This window comes from Amblyraja radiata, chromosome 10 (genome assembly GCF_010909765.2).
Source record: "Amblyraja radiata isolate CabotCenter1 chromosome 10, sAmbRad1.1.pri, whole genome shotgun sequence".
In the NCBI taxonomy this organism is placed as follows: Eukaryota; Metazoa; Chordata; class Chondrichthyes; order Rajiformes; family Rajidae; genus Amblyraja; species Amblyraja radiata.
In genome coordinates this window covers 50454408-50467396 of record NC_045965.1, presented here as the reverse complement: position 1 = coordinate 50467396, position 12989 = coordinate 50454408, and positions in this window count along the sequence as shown.

The window sequence follows — 12989 nt, the reverse complement described above, 5'->3', positions numbered from 1 at the left end:
GTTCTAAATGGTTTACCCCTTATTCTTAAACTGTAGCCCCGAGTTCTGGACTCCCCCAACATCCGGAACATGTTTCCTGCCTCTAGCATGTTCAAAACCTTAATAATCTTATATGTTTCAATAAGATTACCTCTCATCCTTCTAAATTCCAGAGTGTACAAGCCCAGCCGCTCCATTCTCTCAGCATATGACAGTCCCGCCCTCCTGGGAATTAACCTTGTGAATCTACGCTGCACTCCCTCAATAGCAAGAATATCCTTCCTCAAATTTGGAGACCAAAACTGCACACAGTACTCCAGGTGTGGTCTCACTAGGGCCCTGTACAACTGCAGAAGGACCTCTGTGTTCCTATACTCAACTCCTCTTGTTTGAAGGCCAACATGCCATTCGATTTCTTCACTGCCTGCAGTACCTGCATGCTTACTTTCATTGACTGATGAACAAGGACCCCCAGATCCCGTTGTACTTCCCCTTTTCCCAACTTGACACCATTTAGATAATAATCTGCCTTCCTGTTTTTGCTACCAAAGTGGATAACCTCACATTTATCCACATTAAACTCGCCCAACCTGTCCAAGTTACCCTGCATTCTCATAGCATCCTCCTCATAGTTCCAAATGTGCCGCTATTTCATATTTTATGATTGACTCCAGCATCTTCCCCACCACCGACGTCAGGCTAACTGGTCTATAATTCCGTTTTTTCTCTCCCGCCTTTCTTAAAAAGTGGGATAACATTAGCTGCCCTCCAATCCACAGGAACTGATCCTGAATCTATAGAACATTAGAAAATGATCACCAATGCGCCCCTTTTTAAATTTGCTAGTTACAGTAAGCTTTTTGACACAGAGGCCCAGATTTTCCTGGAAAATCCTGACAGTTCCTCATTTAGCGACAAGATTACAATCTAGAATGCAACACTCCCAGAATTACTCGTCAAACTTTGCTAGCATTATCACCAGCATTTACACCGTGGAATCTGCTTTTGGACTTTGTGACAGATTATTCCTTGGAAAAGCTAAAGAGCCCATTTATTTTAATATAAGTTATACTGCTGCAGGGAAGAATGGTAAGAAAAAGTAAAGTTTCTTATGTAAATATATCTGTACATCTTTTTTAATTAATTGTTTTAAGATATCTTCAGTCATTTTAATATTTTTTAAATATTTTGATAATTTCATTGATATTAGTTTTTTAAAGTTTCTGAATGCTGGTTATTCAGAAGCATTGATTATCCATAATAACACTGACATGGAAGGAAATTGACATGGAAATTGAACATCGCGGCCCTATTTCCACCACCACGCACAAGAAGCGCAAGACAGACACCATTGTGCAGATGCCGAGAAGTGTGTTCAGCTCTGTCTAAAGATTTCCAGGAGGGATTTGTGAGCAGTGCTTGTTCACAGGGCTTGCCCATCAATTGTATCACTGGGGCCCTGCTGCTGCTCAAGGTCCCATTGACCTCCTTCAGGAATGTCTCGGCCAGGGATAGTAGCCTTCCAGGTTCAAAGCAAATGCATTCATGATAATGCAAACTGCAAGTGCTGAGTAATCACCTCAAGAAAATCTAGGCCAGTTTCTCGAACAGCCAAGACAAATTTATTTTTGTCCATCATCATTCATAGATTCACAGATGATATTCGTGTGTTAATTTTCTTCCTCAGCCTCACCCATAACTTAGGCAGTCAAACTTAAAACCGAAATAATACAACTTAACAAAGCATGGATGGACAGAATGAAATCTGAAGAGTATGTGTCTTTCATTCAATAGGTAATTAAACATTAAATTATTATGCCATTGGAGTAAGTTCATCCAGAGAATTTAGAAACCGTGACTAATTAAATCCATGCAGCAATGTGTTTATCAAGGCAGCATAGCATTACTTTCATTTATAATGTCTATTATTTTAATATCTTGCATATGACAGGTGTAAAAATTAATTTGATTCCAGGCAAAACACTTGCTTGGTATCCAGTTGACCTTTTATTGTGTCACTAGTGATTGTGTGTAACCAATCTGCTGGTGATCTGTAACTCCACAGGACCTTGCAATTACGAACAACCTGATATTCATGCCACTCTTCCGTTGAATTTAGACAAACGCTTCAGTCTTTGAACAAGGAACTATTACAATGAAGAATCACAAAATATTTAATGCTTTGAAAGTATGTTTTACTTATCAACCAATCCATGTTATATTTTCATTGTTTTGGCCCAAGACTCAAGAAAATGCCACCAGCTTACAGACCCGTTAAACAAGCATTAGCAAATCAGGGCTAATGGTGTTGAAACCCCCTTTATTAATAAATAAGACATAATCACTGAACTGCATTGGCTGAAAAATCATCAGGTTAACTGGGAATTGTCTAGATTTCCTCAAGCTCTTTCCATGTTGGGTACTTTATCCTACATAGTGAGAAATTGTTACATAGTACTTATTTGGCAGTTGCTTGAAGGGAGGGTCTGTAGTGTGGGGGAGGGTGGGGCCTTGGGAATTTATCATGGGATGCTGTCCAAAAGAAAATAACTTGCTCCCACTATGGCTCTGCGAGATCGGAGATATTGATGAATACCTTCGCCCAATATTGTGTGCAGACTCTACAGGGAGTGCTGTGTGGCGTATCTGAGCATGGTCCTTCAGATCTTACACACTGATATTGCTGCCTTTGTTTGGACCTAGAGCAATGGATATAACAGCATGGTGTAGGCAGTGGTCATAATTCCTGTCGTGGAGCAGAAAATGCAGACATCCATGGCTTTCTCTTGCTCAGAATTACATAATCACTCATCCCTTCCCACCTAAACCACCCCCTCCCCAGGTACCTTCCCCTCCAACCGCAGAACCTGTCCCTATACCTCCTCCCTCGACTGTCCAGGGACCACGACAATCCTTACAGGTTAGGCAGAGGTTCACTTGCACCTCCTCCAACCTCATCTACTGTATCCGTTGTTCAAAATGTGAACTCTTATACATCGGCAAGAACAAACGCAGACGGCGATCGTTTGCGGAACACCTTCGCTCAGTCTGCATGAACCTACCTGATCTCCCGGTTGCTAAACGCTTTAATTCTCCTTCCCATTCCCACACAGACCTTTCTGTCCTAGGTCTCCTCCATTGTCAGAATACGGCTAAATTGGAGGAACAGCATCTCATATTTCGCTTGGGCAGCTTACAGCCCAGTGGTACGAAAAATGATTTTTTCTAACTTCAGGTGGCGCTGGCATTCCCTCTCTCTCTATCCCTTCCCCCCCCCAAGTCACACTAGCTTCTTGTTTTCACCCAACAAACAGCTAACAATAGCCTGTTTCCTTTATCATTGGTATTTTTTTGCATATCTGTCATTCGTTGTTCTTTATCTCTGTACATCATCGTCTACATCTCTCGTTTCCCTTATCCCTAACCAGTCTGAAGAAGGGTCTCGACCTGAAATATCACCCATTCCTTCTCTCCAGAGATGCTGCCTGTCCAGCTGAGTTACTTCAGCTTTTTGTGTCTATCCACATAATCTGATTGGTGTGTGTACTGGGTCAGAATAGGTTTATCCATGGAATTTAGAAAGTGACTAACTAATTAAATCCATCCAGTGATGTGCTTATCAAGGCAGCATAACATTAATTTCATTTATAATGTCTCATTTTAATATCCTACATATGACAGGTGTAAAACTTAATTTGATTGATTCCAGGCAAAATACTTGCTTGGTATTCTGTTGACGTTTTGTTGTGTTACTAGTGATTGTGTCACTTGTGACTGAAGTCATCAGATCTTGTGCTCATCACTTTGACGAGACTATGTTGCAAACATTTGTCAAGAGATTCATTCTGTTGGGATTGGTATTAACTCTAACCCACACGCTTTGCCAAAAACACCTTTTCAGACGGCAGCAAACTTTCCCACTTGACAATAAAGTCATCAAGCGGCAGCAGTGTGCATTTCTCTGGGTTATGGATTCGGGATGTTTCAAGATTGGATCGGATGGCCTTCATGACCTCATCTGTAAGTTCCAGGGTTGTGGTTTAAGCACTAAAGTGCATAACACATTAGTTCCAGTAAAAGTCACTGAGAGATTGATGGGATGTTCATTGATGAGAGTCCAGACTTGCTCATTCTTGTTCAGCTGTTCCTTGAGTCTCACTCAGGCTGGTGATATCAAGGTGGGGACCTCTGAGCTCCTGGGATGAAGTAGCAGAGTGGTGTTCAGCTCTGTTTCCAATGCAGCTATCTTCTGCAAATGAATAAATGGCTAAATGGAGAAAAGAACTGCAGATGCTATCCGTCTGAAACAAAGACTCAGAATTCTGTAAGTGTTCAGCAAATCAAGAAGAAACCTAGGGAGAGAAACAGTATCAACATTTTAAAGCCTTTTCATCAAAATGGGAAAAATGAGCAAACAAGCATGTTTAGCTGCAAATGGGAAAATCAATGCGAGAACCAGGACAATTAAAGGAGAGCCAGATTTTAAGAAAGCCTTTGATAAGGTGCCACACGTGAGGCTACTAAGGAAGATGAGAGCCCACAGTATCAAAGGGCAGATATTAGCATGGATAGCAGGTTGGCTGGATGGCAAAGACAAGGAGTGGCAATAAAGGGGACTTCTTCTGGTTGGTTGGTGAATAGCGGAGTTGCACAGGGGTCGGTACTGGGGCCGCTAACCTTCACTTTGTATATTATTGATTTGGATGAGAGGATTGAAAGCTTTGTGGCCAAGTTTACGGATGATACAAAAATAGGTGGAAGGGCAGGTCGTGTAGAGGAAGCAGGGACTCTGCAGAAGGACTTGGACAGGTTGGGAGAGTGTGCAGAGAAATGGCAGGTGGAATATACCTGTAGTTAACAAAGTGTGGAGTCATGCATTTTGCTAGTAGGAATAAAGGTGTAGACTATTTTCAAAATGGGGAGAGAATCCAGAAATTGGAAGTGTAAAGGGACTTGGGAGCGCTGGTGCAGGATTCCCAAAAAATTAATTTGCAAATCGAATCGGTAGTAAATAAAGCAAACTCAATGCTGGCATTTATTTCAAGAGGGCTTGTATACAAAAACAAGGATGTAATGCTGAGGCTCTATAAGACGCTGATAAGGGCGCATTTGGAATATTGTGAGCAATTATGGGCATCATATCTGAGGAACAGGGCTGCCAACTCTCACGCATTAAGCGTGAGAATCACGCATTTCGCCAAATTCTCACGCTGATCACAAATTTCTCACGCTCTCGTGAGAAATTCTGTGATCAACAAAAATTTCAAAACTCATATCAACTGCATGGGCCGCGGGTGTTGGAGAGCCGGGGCTGAGAGATGGATAGAAGCAGAAGCAGCGGCAGGGACAGATGCGGACGGGGAGCCGGGGCTGGTGAGCGTTTGCTGGACTGGCGAGTCGCTGGCTGCAGCTACGGCCATAGAGCAGCCTCAGTGCAAGATTCCCGGGCCGTCGGAGGTATCAGAAGCATTGCACCGCTGCCGTGAGAGTCTGTGCCGAATTCGCCCAGGTGACCGGCATGGATCAGGCTGCGGCTCGGTGCATCCTGGAGGATAACCAGCGGCTGCTGGAAGTAAGTGCCAAGCACTGGGTAGAAACGGTGGAAAATAGTGGCCTTCAAATGGGGGTGGTTGGAGAAAGCATCCTGCTTGCCTGCTAGATTTTCACTTCTAGTAACTGCAGGACAAATGTTCCCGATGTTGGGGGATTTCAGAAACGGGTCAGTTTAAGAATAAAGGGTGGGCAAGTTAAGACTGAGATGAGGACAAATTTTCTTCACGCAGAGAGTTGTGAATCTGTGGAATACTCTGCCACAGAAGGCAGTGGAGTCCAATTCACTGGATGTTTTCAAGAGAGAGTTACATTTAGCTCTTGGGGCTAGCGAAAGAAAAATTAACAGGAAAGGTACTGATTTTAGATGAACAGCCATGATCATATTGAATGGCAGTGTTGGCTCAAAGGGCCGAATGGCCTATTCCTGTACCTATTTTCTATGTTTCTATGCTTGAGTATATGGCAATAAAACTCGACCACTTGATTTTGAAGCATTCATGAATGGTGGAGGTAAAATCTCATAGAGTGATACAGTGTGAAAACAGGCCCTTCGGCGCAACTTGCCCACACACGCCAACATGTCCCAGCTACACTACCTGCTTTTGGTCCATATCCCTCCAAACCTGTCCTATCCATGTATCAGTCTAACTGTTTCTTAAATGTTTGGATAGCCCCTGCCTCAACTACCTCCACTGCCAGCTTTTTCCATACACTCACCACCCGTTGTGTGGAAAAAGTTACCCCTTAAATAGTTACCTCTTAAAAATACCTCAAACAAAAAACATTGAAATCATTCTTCGACAATGCACTAAACCCCCACCCCTCCAAATTCCTTTGACAGGTTGAATAGAAATGTCCCCAATCTCGTTGTTTTATTAATTGAACACGTAGATGAACATCCTCAAGGAGTGTAATCAGATGGAAACTGATTTAGATGCGATGTTTAATAGCTTGTTGAAAGAAGGTGCATATTTTATAGGAGTGACAGAGATACTTGTAGGGGAATGTGTGAGGAGGTTATTATTTGTCTTTAGTTTTGGCTTGAACCAGGACATCTGAAGATTCAAAGTTTAATATAGTAATTGTGCTGATACTGACTCCAACCAACCACGTAATATCATCCATTCCAGAGGTTTTATTTTTCTGATGCCATTTAAAGTTCACTTGGATTTCAATCACTTCAATGTAAAAGTAATTGGGAATGGGGAGCATTGGAACAAAAATTTGCCCTCGGTACATATTAACTGTAAAATAATAATGTATGCATGTTGGTAGGTGCAATCAAAATTATCATTGTTGTGTTATGAATACCACAGAAAATATTATGTACTCTCAAGATCACATTAAATAGAATATTATTGATTAATTATATAGTTATTGGACTTTGCATTTGGGAAAAGTCCCAGCTGCGAGGAAGACAGCAAATTACTGAAAATATTGAAGGTGAAAATGATTTGACAGATGATGACAGTTTGTTAGGAAAATGAAGGAAATGGTAACAGAATACTTAGACAGCTGACTGAGTATAATTTTATGTATGAGAAATTGTGTTCAACCAATTGATGACTTCTTTGACAAAGTAACTAGCATGTTAGATAACAAGGAAGCCAATTGATGTAGCAAATTTTGTTATACAAATTTTAGTCCGTGAAGTGCCCCATAAAAGTTTACCACATTAGATAAGCACCTGTGGACTTGAACGTAATAGGTTAAGTCCAGGGGGGTCAGATATTGGGCTTTATGTGTGGGCCAGATATATTGTCAGTGCCGAGGAGCTAGGAGCAAGGCCAAGTGTGCATCCAGAGTCAAGGTCTGGAATAGTACTCGGTGTGCAGTCAAAGTTGGGACAATGGGAGTGTTCAGCACTGGGAACCGAAGCAGGTAAGCAGCTTTGATCAGGGTAGAATAGGGAGCCAGGTGTAAGGCTGGACTTAGGGTCAGGAATGAGAGAAGGTATGCAACTGGAGTTAGGGTGAGGAGTAGTACCAGGTGTGCAGTGAGACCCAGGTTGGTCAACATGGGCCAAGTGCTTGATTATAATCTGATTTCCATACATGAATACACTAAGATCATTCATGTGCTGCACCTTTTGATCAGAGCCTGGCTCTGCTGTGGAATGTAATTTGGAATGTAATTTAGCCTAACCAATAGCTAATCCAATTTAAAGCATAAATATTGCATTCAAGTGTAAGTTCAAAGACTTGCTACAGTATGCACCACATTGCACACTTCCAAGCTGAAAAATACAAAAGCTCTGTATCAATGAGAGGGGGGGGACACCCTCCTCCCACACCCTCTCCCCCTCCCCCATCGGTCACTACGCTCCCTCAGGCTTGGTCTCTCGCAATTTCTCACTCCTAACTCACCCAATGTTGGCAGCCCTGGAGGGAGGATGTGCTGGCTCTGGAGCTGGTCCAGAGGAGGTTTACAAGAATGATCCCACAAATGAGTAGGTTAACCTATGAAGAGTGTTTCTCGGCACTGGGCCTGTATTTGCTGGAGTTTGGAAGAATGAGGGGGAACCTCATTGAAACATACAGAATAGTGAAAGACTTGGATAGAATGGATGTGGAGAAGATGTTTCCACTAGTGGGAGAGTCTTGGACTAGAGGTCATAGCCTTTGAATTAAAGAACGTTCTTTTAGGAAGGAGATGAGAAATTTCTTTAGTCAGAGGATGGTGAATCTGGAATTCTTTGCCACAGGAGGCTGTAGAGGCCAAGTCAGTGAATATTTTTAAGGCAGAGATAGATAGATTTTTGATTAGTACATGTGTCTGGGGTTATGGCGAGAAGGCAGGAGAATGGGGTTACGATGGAGAAATAGATCAGCCATGATTGAATGGCAGAGTAGACTTGATGGACCGAATAGCCTAATTCCACTCCTATCACATATAAACAGGGAAAATGTCCTTAATTCGATGGAGATCAAAGTTATAAAGATAATAATGACTTAAAACAGCAGTTAGAGATAGAAAAGAAGAAAAACAGTGACATAGAAAGGCAGAGGCACGTTCATAGTGAAAAAAATAAATTAGATTGGTTACCTGAAATTGTTAAATTCAGTGTGAGGTCCCTGGGGTATCCAAAGAAAAAATGATGAGCAATGAGAGAGGAGAGAATTGTACAAGGGTGGAGAATTAGAATGACAAGCGACTGGAAGGTCAGGACCATTCTTGCTGACTGAATGGAGGTGCTGTACTAAATCATCGCTTACTCTGCATTTCTCCAATGTAGAGATGATCACAACTCTAAACTGGAAAATGTACGTGAATCACTGCTCCACCTGGAAGAACTGGGTCCCTGGCTGGTGGGAAGGGAGGAGGTACAAATTCAGTACAGTTACAGTTTAGTACAGTTTAATTTATTGTCACGTGTACCGAGGTACAGTGAAAAGCTTTTGCATGCTAACCAGTTAGCGGAAAGATAATACATGATTTCATTCGAGCCACTTACAGTATAGGTAAAGCCAGTAAAGTCCGATCATAGATAGTCCGAGGGTCACTAATAAGCTAGATAGTAGTTCAGGACTGCTCTCTAGTTGTGCTTGGATGATTCAGTTGCCTGATAACAGCTGGGAAGAAATTGTCCCTGAATCTGATGAGGTGTGTTATCACACTTCTATACCTTTTGCCTGATGGGAGGGGAGAAGAGGGAGTGCACAGAGTGCGATTCGTCCTTGATAATGCTGCTCTCCTTGCTAAAGCAGTGTGAGGTATAGGGAGTCAATGGAAGGGAGGTTGGTTTGTTTGGGGGGAAGGGGGATGAACTAATTGGTTCCAAAAGCTTGGAAGGGGGATGAACTAATTGGTTCCAAAAGACCCCTCAGCGGTGACATTTCCAAACATGATGTCTCACCGCACATCACTAAGTAAATGCACAGCTTTGTCAGACAGCACGTTCTTTTACCAACCATTTGTACGAGGAAACTAACGTCTGTCATGTTAGTTAATGGTATTTGGACACGCAAATTGTTCATGTGCCCACTGTTACAATGTTCACTTTCAGATGTCTGATTAATTGCTTAGGACTGAGAAACTCTCGAGTGGCAAAATAAAACGTACATATTGTTTCTGTACTTAATGTTTCCAAACAATCTCCTTTAATAATTTGGAGACAGAAATGGAATAGGTTGCACATAAGGTAATCGGGTCAAAGGGCGTGACGCACGGAGCAGCTCAATCCTTCTGGAGGACATGTCAGCCTCCGGCATACACTGTGAACACATGAAACGCGTACTTTCTTACCTGTTACAAAATGGCGAAATGGTCCATTTTTGCGCTGTAAATAATTGTGATGGGGGATTGTGCACTCTGAACCAAATGCACTAGTATCTTTGCTCTGAACCGGAGCACCAAGGTGTAAGCGGCCGAAGGAGAGCATCATCCCGGGACAGCCCCCACTCCACTCCCCCCCCCCCGGGGTCAGCGCTGTCTGGCCACAGCCGCCCTCCGCCCGTCTCCCCCTGTGGGCCGCACTGTCATGGCCTGTGGGTCGGCAGCGCCCACACACTGGCCCCACACGGGGACGAAAACCTGGCAATGTCCCCGTCAGCTGCAGCAGAGTTGGGGACAGACTGGTCCCTCCGCCTACCCAGTCACTGACCGCGCTGCACCGGCACCTTCCCCCCCTCCCCCTCCCCCGGCCGCGGGGACAGATGGCCCGGGGTTCGCGAGTGTAGAACCAGTCAGCGAGGAGTCCGGATGCTGGAACAGAAGAAGGGCCCGGTGTACTGGCAGCCATAGTAAGTGCCAAAGTTACTATAGCATCTTTGGTAAGTGCGGACCTGACGTTCACCGCGTGTACTCCAGAAGGCGTTGCATAGCAACAGTACGGGTCACGGGTCGTGACCGCGACTGCCGTGCAACCTCCCTATTGCAGATGCGGATGTAGAGTCTGAAGAAGGGACCCAACCTTAAATCGGGACGCTTCCATGTTCTCTGGACATGCTGCCTGATCCGCTGAGTTACTCCAGCACTTTACCTTCACTCATTTAATAATTCCACTTCCTCCTCGAGTCTTGTTTATCTTTTTTTTTACACAAGCTATCCTGACTCGAAATGAGTTTTCATCAGCTTTCATGCCCGCACTCGAGAAAGACCTGAAATTGAAGTCTACTCACACTTTACATAGCGCCACTAAAGTAACATAACATTCCAGTACATGTAATAGGAGCAATTACAAGTGTAATTTGATACCAAGAGACATGAGGGAAAACTGGGGAGATATTTATAACGGTTACAGGAAGAGAGAGAACTAAAGAGCAAATTTCTAAGCTAGATGTTTTAACAGATGAAAACAGAGCTACTGATAGAATAATTACAGAGGAATAATTAATGTTAAGGGTAATAATTATGTAACCAAAATAGGAGTGCAGGTATTTCAGATGTCAAGGGTCAGTCAACAGGGAGGTTTCACGGCAGTCAGGTCACGACCCATGACCCGTACTGTTGCTACGCTACGCCAAGTGGAGTACACGTGATGAACTGCAGGTAAGTACTCACCATTGTGTCCAACGTAGCGAGCCCGTTAAAATCCGCCGAAATTGTCAATTTTTGCGCTGTAAATAATTATGGAAATCGGGATAAGCGTGAGAGACATACTTCAGAATTCCAAAAGTGAGGAGAAATTACGGTAGATAGAAGCGAGAGCTGAAGGGACAATGTGCTTGGCGATCATTGGCCGTTTGCTCGCTGCATTTCATCAACTAAGGCATTATTTGTGTTTTTTCTTGATTCCTTTGGCATCTAAAAAGTTTCAGAAGTGATAAATCTGGCTGTAAATTTTTTAAATCGCCCATGGTTCTCAAGTGGATTTTTACATACAAAAAGAAAACGCCTCTGAAGCAAAATTTACAGCCAGATTTATCATTTCTGAGACTTTTTAGATACCAAAGGAATCAAGAAAAACCACAAATAATACCTTACTGTTGATGAAATGCAGTGAGCAAACGCAATAATTCCCAATATTTTCAATTCCGATAACTGCACGGCCAATGTTCGCCAAGCACTTTAGCTGCTGTTGTCCGTTCAGCTCTCGCTTCTCTTTACCTTCATTTCGCTTCACTTTTGGAATTCTGAAGTTGGGTACATGTCTCTCACGCTTACCCCGACTTGCACAATTTTTTACAGCGCAAAAATTGAACATTTTGCAGGTTTTTAACAGGTAGGAAAGTACGCGTTTCTTGCATTAATAACATATAGGGTGATTTCACGAAAGGTCACTGGAGCGTAGTTCCGCACCCACGTGACCGAAAAGTTTAACTGCAGTACATGCGTCACTTCCGGTACATGTTCGTGAATGGGAAAACACGCACTTTCACACCCGTTAAAAACATCGAAAACGGCCCGTTTTTGAGCTGCAATTAACTGTACCAGTCGGGGTGACCGTGAGGAACAGCGACCTAAATTTACAGTCCAAAAAAAAGATAGAAACTAAGGTAAATTCAAGAGGGAGCTGAAGGTGTAAATACAGCGGAAGTGCTAGCGGACATTTGCCGTGGAGATTTAAAGATCCAAAATATCTGGAATTATCGCGTTTGCTCGCTGCATTTCATCAAAAGTGGCATTATTGACTTTTTATATTTATTCATTTGTTATATGAAAAGTATTAAAAGTTAAAAATCTGTCAGTAAAATTGCAAAATCGCCCATGGTTCTCAGGTGGGTTTTAACATGCAAAATGAAAACGCTTCTGAAGCTCCATTTACCATTTAAATAATCGTAAACTATCAATGCGTTTTTAAATAAATCGATAAATGGGATAATTGTCAGCTGTTAGTTGGACAAAAGCAGGACATTTTATTATTTGCCAAAATATATTTCTCAATGTTTCTTGTTTAAAGCCTGCACAATCACCCAAACTACTTATTTATTTATTTATCATCTAATAACAGACAAGCCTGCAGCATGGAATGATGTCAACAATCCTGCTTGGGCACCCACTATGAGCAGGATAGACAATGTGCACAAGAACGCCATCAACTTGCAGAGCTATAGATGCTTGAGCTGCAACCAAATCTGCTTTAATACTCTCTCCTTGTTGCACGTGCATGGCGTTCCCATTCCTTAGCTTGCATCTCAGTAAAATTTATTTCAAAACGCATTGATAGTTTACGATTATTTAAATGGTAAATGGAGCTTCAGAAGCGTTTTCATTTTGCATGTTAAAACCCACCTGAGAACCATGGGCGATTTTGCAATTTTACTGACGGATTTTTAACTTTTAATACTTTTCATATAACAAATGAATAAAGATTAAAAGCCAATAATGCCACTTTTGATGAAATGCAGCGAGCAAACGCGATAATTCCCGATATTTTGGATCTTTAAATCTCCACGGCAAATGTCCGCTAACAACATCCGCTGTTTTGACACCTTCAGCTTCCTCTTGAATTTACCTTAGTTTCTATCTTTTTTTTTAACTGTAAATTTAGGTAGCTGTGCCTCACGGTCACCCCG